This window comes from Melospiza georgiana, chromosome 15, assembly GCF_028018845.1.
Source record: "Melospiza georgiana isolate bMelGeo1 chromosome 15, bMelGeo1.pri, whole genome shotgun sequence".
Lineage (NCBI taxonomy): Eukaryota > Metazoa > Chordata > Aves > Passeriformes > Passerellidae > Melospiza > Melospiza georgiana.
Genome location: NC_080444.1, coordinates 5,375,805 through 5,386,636, shown reverse-complemented (window position 1 = coordinate 5,386,636; position 10,832 = coordinate 5,375,805). Strand labels below are relative to the sequence as shown.

At 53.1% G+C, this 10,832-nt stretch overlaps 1 protein-coding gene across 2 annotated transcripts in view; it reads left to right on the top strand.

Moving 5' to 3' along the window:
- The first annotated feature begins 2,267 nt into the window (after nt 1-2,267).
- Nucleotides 2,268-10,832, top strand: part of LARP1 (La ribonucleoprotein 1, translational regulator) — a 44,620-nt gene continuing 36,055 nt past the window's right edge. For both annotated transcript variants that reach the window (XM_058035131.1, XM_058035130.1), the window contains exon 1: nt 2,268-2,486. The gene's annotated coding sequence lies outside the window, so the exon portion shown is untranslated. The remainder of the gene's footprint in view (nt 2,487-10,832) is intronic.

The window sequence follows — 10,832 nt, the reverse complement described above, 5'->3', positions numbered from 1 at the left end:
GCAGAAGTGAGGACACCAAGGGAGGAGTGGAGCACACGGAGCTTGCTGGACATGGCCAGCATGGAGGTGCTGCACCCCAGCTTCCATTCCCATGAGGGATGGGTGTTTGAGAGCTGACCTGCCAAGGTGATGTTCCCTACAGCTGACGCAAGAAGCTTGCACGGACACTTCCCTCTCTCCCCCCTTGCTTGTGCATTTATTTTCTAGCTCTGAAAACCTGCTGGGGTTTGGCCTGGCTGGGCACTGCATGAGGGTGAGACTTGCCCAGCTCCCTCCTGCCTGGCAGCTCTGGAGCCAGTTTGGCTCTTGGCCACCACGGGCTCGTTCCTGCTCACGTGGCAGCAGAGCAGAGCCCCAAAGGGAGCGAGCTGGAACCCTGCACCTGCCTGGGGGACAGGTGAGGGACACCTGCAGGTCCCCTGGCCGCAGCCACCTTCCTCACCCAGCTGGGCTCCCCATGCCAGGAGCTCCTGGAGAGGGTGAAGGTGGGAGACTGGCTGGGAGCTGTGCAGCTCACAGGTCACACTCATAAGCATGTCAGGGACCGACATGGCACAGGACTGGGCACAGGATGTGGCTTGGGTTATTGCAGCTCAGTACAGAGCCAGCCAGGCCAGCAGACCTCCTTTTGGAGTTATATTTAAACTTCCTTATGGAATTTTACTGGCCAAATTCTTGAATGATTTGGGACAAGTGCTGGTGATCCCTGAGGCTGTGGCACAGGAGGGTACTCTCTGAGCCAAGAGGCACACAGAGAGCTGAGATGGTCTCAGTGGAGCATCCCTGACAGCCTGGGACTCCCTCTATGGATCTTTCCTGATGCTGTTGCCCTTCCAAATGTTGTGCTGAGCTCATGTTTGTTTCTCGCTTTCTTCTTTCCTTCCAACAGTGAAATCAGCTTTTCATCCTTCTCCACGCATCAGCAGCTGGCAGCTACATCTTCAGTGCCTTGTCATGCTGACGGGTCTCCTGCAGGGATTGCATAGATGTGTCCCTGGGGCTGCAGGACATGCCTGGACTTCCAGATGAACCTTTCCCGGCAGAAGCAGGGTGGGTGTGCTCGCTGTGATGAGGGAAGAGGCTGGGACAGGCTCACACTGAATAAAAAAAGGCATCAAGTAAGGGTTGTTGTGAATTAGGCAGGTTGTGCTAAATGGTATCAGCAATGCAAGTTGCCTTTTAAATGTGTATAATTCATGTGCACATACATACACGGTCTGCAGTCGCTGTCTTGCTGGCTGCAAGAAGTGAGGACAAATACCAGGATGATAATGATGAGCAAGTGACATTCTATCAGCTAGAGATCAATTAAATATTTTAGCCTACTCAACAAAGGTTTTGCTGTGCACAGGAGATGAGAGGTGGTCTCTCACCAATGTGGATACATACCTAAAGGGGGGAGCCAAGCACATGGAGCAGGGCTTTTGGTGGTGTTGAGCAATAGGGGACAGGCAACGGGCAAAAACTGATGCACAGGAAGTTCCACCTGAATATAAGGAAGAACAACACACTGGAACAGAGAGTAGGGAGGCTGCGGGGTCTCCCTCACCGGAGATATTCAAGAACAGTCTGGATGCAATGCTGCGCCATGTGCTCTGGGACAACCTTGTTTACACAGAGAGCTGGGACCAGATGGCCCAACCTGAGCGTTTCTGTGGCTCCGTGATTCCCAGGACACGCACACCGAGTCCCTTTCTGCACTTTCCAACCACGTTATCCCATTATCCCCAGGCGTGGGTGACCGAGCACATCCCAATCCCTGCCGGCCGGGGAGACTCAGTCACAGCCGGCTCGGGCACTCCGGGGCTACACCGGTGCATCCGTTCCCGGGCTCCCCGAGCCGGGAGCGGCATCCCCGGCCCGAGCCGGCCTGTCCCCTCCCGAGGCCGGGATACGGGGAAGGGGCCGGTGCCCTTTAAACCCCCCCGTTCCCGCCCCCCCCGGCTCAGCCGGGCGTTGCATCAGGCCCGTGCGCGCCGCCGGCCGCCCCGCGGGGGCGCGCCCCGCACCGCCCCTCCCCTCGCCGGCGGCGCGCACGGGCGGGCGGTGCGCGCCCCCGCGGCAGTCGCGTGGTCCCCGCGCGGCTCCATATTGCGGCGGCACCGGGGTCGGGGGGTTCCCGGCGGGGCTCGGGGGCGCGCAGATGGCGACGCAGGTGGAGGCGCTGCTGCCCGGCACGGCCCCGCTGCTGCCCGCCGAGGAGCGCGCCCTGGTGCTGAAGCCGCCGCAGGACGGCGGCCGGGAGAAGGGCGAGCCGCCCATGGGCCCCGACGGCGGGCCGGCGGCGCCCAGGCCGCCCAGCGCCAAGCAGCAGAAGGAGGAGAGCAACAACCAGGAGAAGGAGAGCCTGCTGAGGGCCGGCGGCGAGGCGGAGGACGGCGGCGAGGCGGGCGGCGCGGGGCGCCGGGAGTTCATCGAGGCCCCGCCGCCCAAGGTGAACCCCTGGACGAAGAACGCGCCGGCCGTGAACGGGCAGTCGCCTCCCGGTGGGTGCTCGGGGGTCGCTGGGAGCGGGGCGGGGGGGGCCGGCTGCGCCGCCGACCGCGCCCCGGGCGGCCGCGCCATGCGGCACACGCGGCGTGGGGCCGCGCCCGCGGCCTGCGGGGCCGCGGCGGGGCGGGGGGCGCGGCGGGAGCGGGGGCAGCGGCGGCGCCGGCCGCGGCCACGAGGCGGGGAGGGCAGCGCGGCCCGGCCCGGCCATGCGGCGGCGAGCGGAGGGCGCCGGGGGCCCGGCGGCGGCGGGCGGGCCCGCCGGCGGACACGCGGCCCCCCCTTCCCTCCCGCTCCCGGCATTCCGCCGCAGCAGCGCCGGCAACGTGGTCGGTTCCCGGCGTGCGGCTCCCCCGGGAGCGCGGCCCCGCCGCCCCCGCCGGGGCCCTTCCCCGGGCCGCGGCCTGCGCTGCCCACGTGTGCGCGGCCGCGGCTCCCCCGCGCAGGCCGCGCCGCCTTTCTCTGCCGACTCATGGCGGCCGCGGGGCCGGGGGCCGAGGCCAGCGCGGCTCTGCCCGGCGCGGTCGCTGGCCCGGGCTGGGGGCACGCCCGGGGAACGGGGGTCCCCGAAAAGGGAAGCGGAGGGGCTGCGCTGTCCAAATCGCGCTTGTAACCCGCTGCTGTCGTCAGCAAAGGCTGAAGCTGCAGAGCACCATTTCCTCGCCTGTCGGGATGGGTGTTGCGCTCCTCTCGTACCTGCTTCAAGTGAATCGGGAGTAGGGGAAAAGCACAGAAGTTTTCACTAAGCATCTTGTTTGGGAAGGACTTAATCTTTTTCTACCTGTCTCTGTTAGTTCTGAAATCGCGCTGCCAGATGTGCCATCAGATCCCCAATTACTGTACGTGCCCGTGTTTTGTAAGAACTGTTACCACCTAGCATGGTGATTCATCAGAGTTATTGATCTCTGGGAGATGGACAGCTATGCAATTTCCACCTGGAAAGCTGTCATCTTAATGGGAAGTATAGAGGACAAGTTAATCCTGCCAGCTAGAAGTCCGTGTTCGGATTGTTTGGTGGTTTGTCATTGTAGTCATGGACATAAGCAAAGCTTAAGGAAATCCAGGACAGCGTTGCTGTCTGCATTTGCCTCGTGCGTTATGACACGAAACTGGTCACATCGCTCCTTTGTGTGAAGGTTGCACTCTATTGTGATGCCTTCTGAGATAACGATCCCGAGGGGGGAAAAAAAAAAACCAAAAAATGCAAAACTGCAAGGTTGAGTGTTCCTGTTTGAGTCTCCTGTGTAAGGAGTGTCCGGATTCATTACCAGCCTCATCGGTTGCAAAGGTGTGTGATTTGTCAGAGTCAGCAGCCACGAGGCAGCTGCCCAGCACGAGCAGGGGGCCCTTGGAACTCCTGGGGTGATTATTTGAGGGACAGAGTGAGGGTGTGTCATTAGCGTGTCCACGCTGTTGTAGGGTAAGGCAGTAATGCTGCAACACTCAGAATTGTCCTTGGGCCCAGCACAGTTGTCTCTGTATTCCCAAAGGTGTTTAGAAAATGGAATTTGTTGGTGGTGTGTTCTTGGCAGCAGCGACTGGTTCCAGCAGTGCCCCCAGTGCTGCTGCCTGGCTCGCCTCTCTTGGGCCATTGTTTCTTTTGCTGCGTGTTCATTAGCAGAAGAGAAAACGTGTAAAATAAACACGGCTGCTGAGCTCCCACGAGAGGCAGGCTGGCAGCTGACCTTGCCTGGCAGCCCTGCACCCAGGTACCTTCTTGTAGAGTTTGCAGCCTCATGTTGTGTCTTCATTTCATTGGGTGGAGGATTTGTTTTGGCAGGCACTTACCAAAAAAGATCTGGAGCGTGAATTTGTGTGAAAGAATCAGCTGGTGAGGTGAGTTGTCATGGTGTGGTGACCTGCAGGAGGATCACCCAAGAAAAGCGACTCTTTTTCTGCACTTGAAGTGGATTGAGAGCTTCTGGGCTCTGGAAAGTCACTACTGGAAGTCTTTGGTTTCTCAGCAGAGCTTACAAGGCCTTTGCTCATAATCCAGCTGTGTTCCCAGTGCAGTGCTTGTGTGCTGGAGATGCTAAATGTTTCCAGCCCTGATCCACCAGAGGTAGTGAGGAGACCAGAGAGTGTAGTGCATACAGCTCTGTAAAGATAAAGGGATCCCTCTATGACTTGTTTTACAGGCTTTGAAAGCCCTTATTTTGTTATAATGATTATATTAATTATAGACCCATAGAGTAGATTTAATGGACAAGACCTTCTCCTTTGGTGTCCACGCATTCTGTAATGGCCTGCGTTGGAATTGGTGCTTATAAAAGTGTTGAGCTCAGGGAAAACAGCCACCTGCAAGATCTTAAGTTTCTGCTGTCCATGTTGGAATATGAATAGGGAAGAGCTTAACAAATCCACCTCCAGGTGGTCAAAACAGCAGCTTGTTTTGAACTGTTTGACACGCCACAGCTGGGCAAATTGAGTCCATTTGGGGCCTGACACAGGGACTGAAGAATAGAGTCGTTTCTTCGTGGATTACAATTTACCTTTAGAAGCTTGTGTCTTGCCTACCTGCTGCAGCATTTTTATGCTCAAAATTGGCAGTGAAGCCTGTAATATAATAGGATGTTCGAGCAAAGCTTTCTGCTTTTTCAGGAAGGAGGGCTCTTGACGTGAAGCCTCTCCTTGCTTCTTAACCTCCCGAAGGCACAATGGCTTGGCAGTAAGTGGGGCAACCACTAGGTCGAGTTAGACACCTGATGCTGAGTGGAGGAGGCTGAGGCTCTTCTGGAGTAGCACACCAGAAAATTTTCATGGTCTCTTGACAAGATGCACGTTATCCTTTTATTTGTGTGAGTTTTTGTCAGAGGATATGGGGGATCCTTGGAGTCCTGAGGTACACATGGTCCTGTCCCATGTGGCAGGGCTTGTACTTGACACTGCTGACTGCTTGTGAGGGACGCTGCAGAGCTGTAATGATGCCTCCTTTTTACTCTAATGATCTAGTAGCAAGGTCTGTGTGACCATGCCCTCGTTATTACATGTTCTCTTCTTATCAAGTAAATAAATGCAGCCTGCAGCCTGACTGACACATGATGGTAGTGTATGTGTGTCTGTGGTAGTGAAGGAAACGTTTTCTGGCAAAACCAGCTTTGCACTACTCGCTATAAACCAAATTCAAAGTGTTTTCTTCAGTTCTTCTGTAGATGAGCAGTGTGGCTTGCAGTTAAAACAGCTCGACCTTCTGGAACATGTTGTACTCCTCCGCTGTGTCCTGCACCAGGGCTGATGCTGATGCAAGCCTTGGTGAGGACAGGTGTTAACAGCACCCCGTTTTGAAAACCTGCTGGATGTATTTCAAGAAATGTTGCATCAAGGCACTTGGCACTTCTTTATTTTTAAAGCCATTTACATCTTGGAAGTAAGAACATGCAGGTTTTAATGACTGGCACTGCAATTGCTCAGCTTTGCCTGGGCTGACTTTTAAAATTCTCCTTGTAAGTGCTTGGCCAGGGAAAGTGGTGTATTTCCTAGAGGAGATGCAGGAGGTGCTTTGATTTCTTGAGTAGAGTTTCCTGCATGCTGTTTGGCAAACGTGCTGGGTGGATAGGCAGTACTTTCCAGAAGGCACACCTTAGTTGCTAGCAGCAAGCACCAGGGGTGAGCTGACTGTTGTTGAGAGTGCGTGTTGCTTTATGCCCGAGCAGAGTCTGACTTGGCTACCAGTGCTGAGGAGAAGGCAGGGGAGGTTCATTAGCATCTCACCCCTTGCTGACTAACTCCCCATAGGGCTTTCCTTGAAATCAGGCTCCAGTACAGGAGATAAGATGGATGGGAAGCTTGTTTTACCATTGGCATTTCTTCGTGTTCAGAGTAGACACATTGCTTGCTCAGGTATCCAGCTTGGTAGTCCTGCACACACCTATTTCCAGAGTGTTGGGCAATTCTCACTCTGTCGTGGCACGTAGTTGTGGAGCTCTTCTGGCTGTTGCAACAGAGCTGCTATCGCAGCAGGAGGCCTCCACCACCTCCCCAAGTTTCCTCTCCAAACTCCTGTTTTGTTCCAATCCCACAACTCACGTTCGAGTAACTCATCCCATCTTGTTGGGGAGGATGAGGGTGACTGGAACTTGTTGCTCAAAAAAAAAATGGGGCTTAGTGTTTTCCCTCCCCCACATACCTTTGCCCTTCAGCTTTGTGCTGGACCTTTGCCCTGTTCTGCACTGTTTGTTTCGGGCAGAGAGGGCTGGGGAATGCAGCACAGCTCCTGGGAGCTGACTCACGGGCCCTGGTTGCTGGGCTTCAGTGCCTGCTTCTGCTGCAACCTCCAGCTCCAGATTTCCAGGTCCAAGGCATTGCTGAGGGATTCTCTCCAGCCATCTCCTTACCCTCACAGGTCTTCTTTTAAAGTTTATATTGCTTGTTGTGCCATGGAGATTTCCACGACGATTGGGGCAGCAGAAGGACTTTGTTTAGATGGGGAGACAAATCGAGTCCAGAAAGCAGGACTGGAAATGGGGGCACTGGGGCTGCAATGCTCTGCTCTCCCTTCCAAATTATGACACCAGATCTTTTTACTGTGCTTGAACAGTGTGAAATTATCTTCAGGGCAATGCCAAATGCAGACTTGGATAGAGTTAGGTTGCTCTTTACATACTTGAGACTAATGAATCTCCAGCACCATTTCTGTGTTTGTTCTTATTTGGCAAAATAAGGAATGGGCATTTTAGTAGAAAGCTGTGCTTGCTGTTCAGACCAGGCTGAGTGTTTTAACCCCTACAGTTATTACAGGTGCTCTTACCCTTGGGTCAGAGGAGCTTTGTTCGTTCCCAACCGCGATACACATTTGCATTATGGTCTTTAATGTGTTACTTATCCTTTGGTCATCTTAGCATTGAAGCCTTTGCTGACTTCCTACCCAGGGCCTGAGTCTCCACACTGCTGGCTCTGACAAATCCTGGCTTGCTGTGTACACAGGGAGCTTGGGGAAGGAGGTGATGCAACCTTGGTGATACCTGCAGAGCTCTCCCTTGGTGATAGTGCTGTCTAGGTGGAGCTTTCATGGCCAAGAAGTTGTCTCCTGGGGTTGGCTAAAGCTCTGGGTGGTCCCTAGCATGGCCAGCTCTGCATTTGTTCTTTTTCTCACTTGAAACCGGGCTTTGGTTCCACTCATTCTGCAGGTCCAGATCCTTGTTAGTGAGGTCTGAATTGGGAGATTTACCTCCTTGCATTGAAATAACTGGTTCATCTGAATATCTTGTATCAAATGATGCAGCTGCATGACTTGAGGTCAGAGGAAAGGGAAAAGAAGGACTTCAAAGAAGTTAATGCAGTGCTGGGAGAACTTAAAGCTACTTGTGTATTTAGGTAACGCTAATGGATGACCAGAACAAATGGCAACTGAGTTTGGCCTTGGATAAATCAATTACCAGATTTCTTTGTGGGGAAAATTTTGGGTCAGGGTCGGCCTGGATTGCTTGGCAAACAGAGAAGTGGGTGTGCACATGAATGTCACACAGCTGTGGAGCAAAAACTGGCACAAGGCATTTGGTGGAAATAGGTTTGCTGATAGCAATTCTAATGCTGTGCAAGATAAACTTTTGTTTTTGGGAAAGGCTGTGGAAACTGTGGTCAAGTGTCAACATGTTTCTAAAGGGAGGCTCATCCTGTAATTGGAGGTTCCCAGAAGATCCTCTTAATTGAACTTTCCTCTATCAGAGCACACACTTCTGCTGAAGTCTGGGGGGCTTTGTGGGTGGATTGCCTTTTCTGATTAAACTGGTGTGTGATGTGTTGTGGCTCTGCTGGTTTCAGGGTTGCACCAGGCTGATGGTGCTGATGAGCTGCTGGAGCCATCCTTAGCAGGTCATTTGGCCCAGCTTTGGTCTGACACTCGCTGTGTGTATTGCCAGGACCAAGAGCTCTTCCTGCAGCATTAAAGCTCCGTGTGCTGGGGGATGTTCTGCTGAGCCATGCAAGGAGAAGGGAGGAAGGGCTGGGAACAGGCTCACCTAATACCTGCTTTATCAGTGAGTTACCTTCACTGTCCTTCTGGAGCAAAGCTGACTTAGGAGCACAAGCTTCCCTTGACACTTCCCTGTGTTTCAGGGTTGTATGGGAACACACAGCTGGGTTCAGTGCTCTACAGTGGTTGTGATTTTATTTTTACTTTGTGGGTTTAGAGTCCTTTGTTCCTTTGTAAGGTTTGGTAGAGTTCTCTGCTGCAGACTGATGGTGTGTTGGAGGTGACCATGGTGGCCCTGGCTGGCTTGGGTACTCTGTCACAGCAGGCCAGGTGGAAACCTTAATTTCCTTTAGAAGTGGTCAACAGGGATGGTTGTTGGTGTGATGCCGCTCAGTCTGATTTTAGTGGCACTCCGAGGTGACACAAATGCCCTTTGCTCTCTTGATCTAGAAGATGTTTCTCTGGTTCCTCCAGAGTACAGTGGAGGAACTAGAGAAACATTGCAGTGTGCTGGTGGGCACAGCATGCCCTGCCCTGTGCTCCTGGGGAAGCACATTTGCTTCCTGCTGGACACCCCTTGAAGTGGCTGGGAGCAGGTCTGTAACCTGCTGCTCTAGCAGGTGCTGCTCTTCACTCCCAATTGCTCCCCAAAGCAGCCCTGGCTGCTGACGGGGCCCAGGAGAGGCATCCCTGCCCCACGAGGAAGATGATGGAGGAGAAGCATCTCTGGTGCTGCTCAGTGTCACTCACTTCATCTCTGTCAGCGATCCCTTGGTGACCGTGGCAGCCGGGGGGAACCAGGAGAGATGGGGGCTTGGCTGGGGCTGCTGAACCTCACGTGTCCTTGGCACAGAGTTAAAGCACGATGGGGACAGAAATGTGCTGTGTGTCCTTCCTGCTGGCCAGAAGGGCCCGTGTGAGCCCGAGGTGGGGTCCAGCAGGTGGGACAGGGGGTGCTCACTCTGCCTGGCTCAGATATGGGGGCACAGCTCGGGGGAGGCAGCAGAGCCTGTCCTGGGCACAGTGCTGAGCACGTTTTTCCAGCAGGGCACGGCCAGTGCAGCTCCTGCAGAGTGACTCTGCAGTCTGCAGGGCACGGCTGCGCTGGAGGGAGCCGGCACAGGGGGCTCTGGGTGCTCCTCCTTTCCTGGTGCTCGTTTGACTTCTTTGACTCGCCCTCCGTGTGAATGCATGGACAGAACACGGAGTTTTCAGGGCTGGATAAGATAGCTTTTAAGGAGTCTGGAAAAAACTAAGAGAAGAGGTGAGTTTTTTCATGGCTAAATATGTGGGGAAACAAGTATGAAATTGGAAAAACCACAGAAATGAGGAAAGGGTAGAGTTTTGTGGATGGGAAAGTAAGAGAAAAGGTGTGTGGGGAGATTGGTGTTTTACCTGCCTGGTAACTCAGAGGTGAGTATACTGCTAAATACTGAGCACTTTCTTTAAAACAGATTATTTGTGATATGTATTCAGCCTCTACACTAAATCACACAGCCTTTTTTATTTTGTTTTTCTTTATGACTGCTTTTGAAAGCTTGTAGCTTCAGTGATGTGAATGAGTGATTGTTTTACCAAGTCTTAGCTACCAAGCTATGTGGTTTGCACATTGGCAGATGATGAAGCTAGTGGCAGAATAAAATAGTGAGAACTCACAGCTAATAAGCAACACTCAAATGTCTGATAAGCCAGCTTTCACTTAAACTACAGGAAATTAATTTCTTTGGATTCTCCAAGGTCATATCTTCCTTTATTTTTTTATTATATGTTGCTAAAGAAGCACTGAGTTTATTCCTGCAGGACCCTTGGGATCCTCTGCAATTTTTATGCCTTTGCTGTAACTGGAGAGGTTACACTTCCGAGTAGTAAAGAGTTTGTGTCAGCTCTCCTGACCTCACAGAACGAGCCTACTGAAAATAAAGCCAACCACAATAACAAAAAGCAATTTTCTTGGCTTCATTCAGCACAAAAAGAGTCACCTAAAGGAGTGACTTAAGCACTTTACTGTAGCTGTGTTACCTCCAGGTGGGCTCATGTTGGCAGGGCAGCCACAAGGCTGTGTGAAGGGGAAAAGTAGAGTGAAAAACAGAATGAAGAATTAAGTGTAAGGAGTGACACCAGTATGTGTGATGCTGAGAAATGATGTGTCTGTAGCAGCAGATACTGAAATGTGAAGAAGCACATCCCAAAAATGCAATCAGGAGGTTTTTACTGTGACTGAAACAGAAGAGTGATGGGATTTGTTTTGTGCACGAGGTTCCACCCAGCAAAAGAGAAGAGCGAATCACAGAGGTGTCTCCACCATGTGCTCGGGTGACAAAGCATGAGAGTTCACTGTAATCATATTGAATTTCACTTCCCAACTCCCAGCTCAACCTTGAGAGCTCGGGGGAATACCTGCTATGAGCTCCTGCATCTTCTGAGTGCTCAG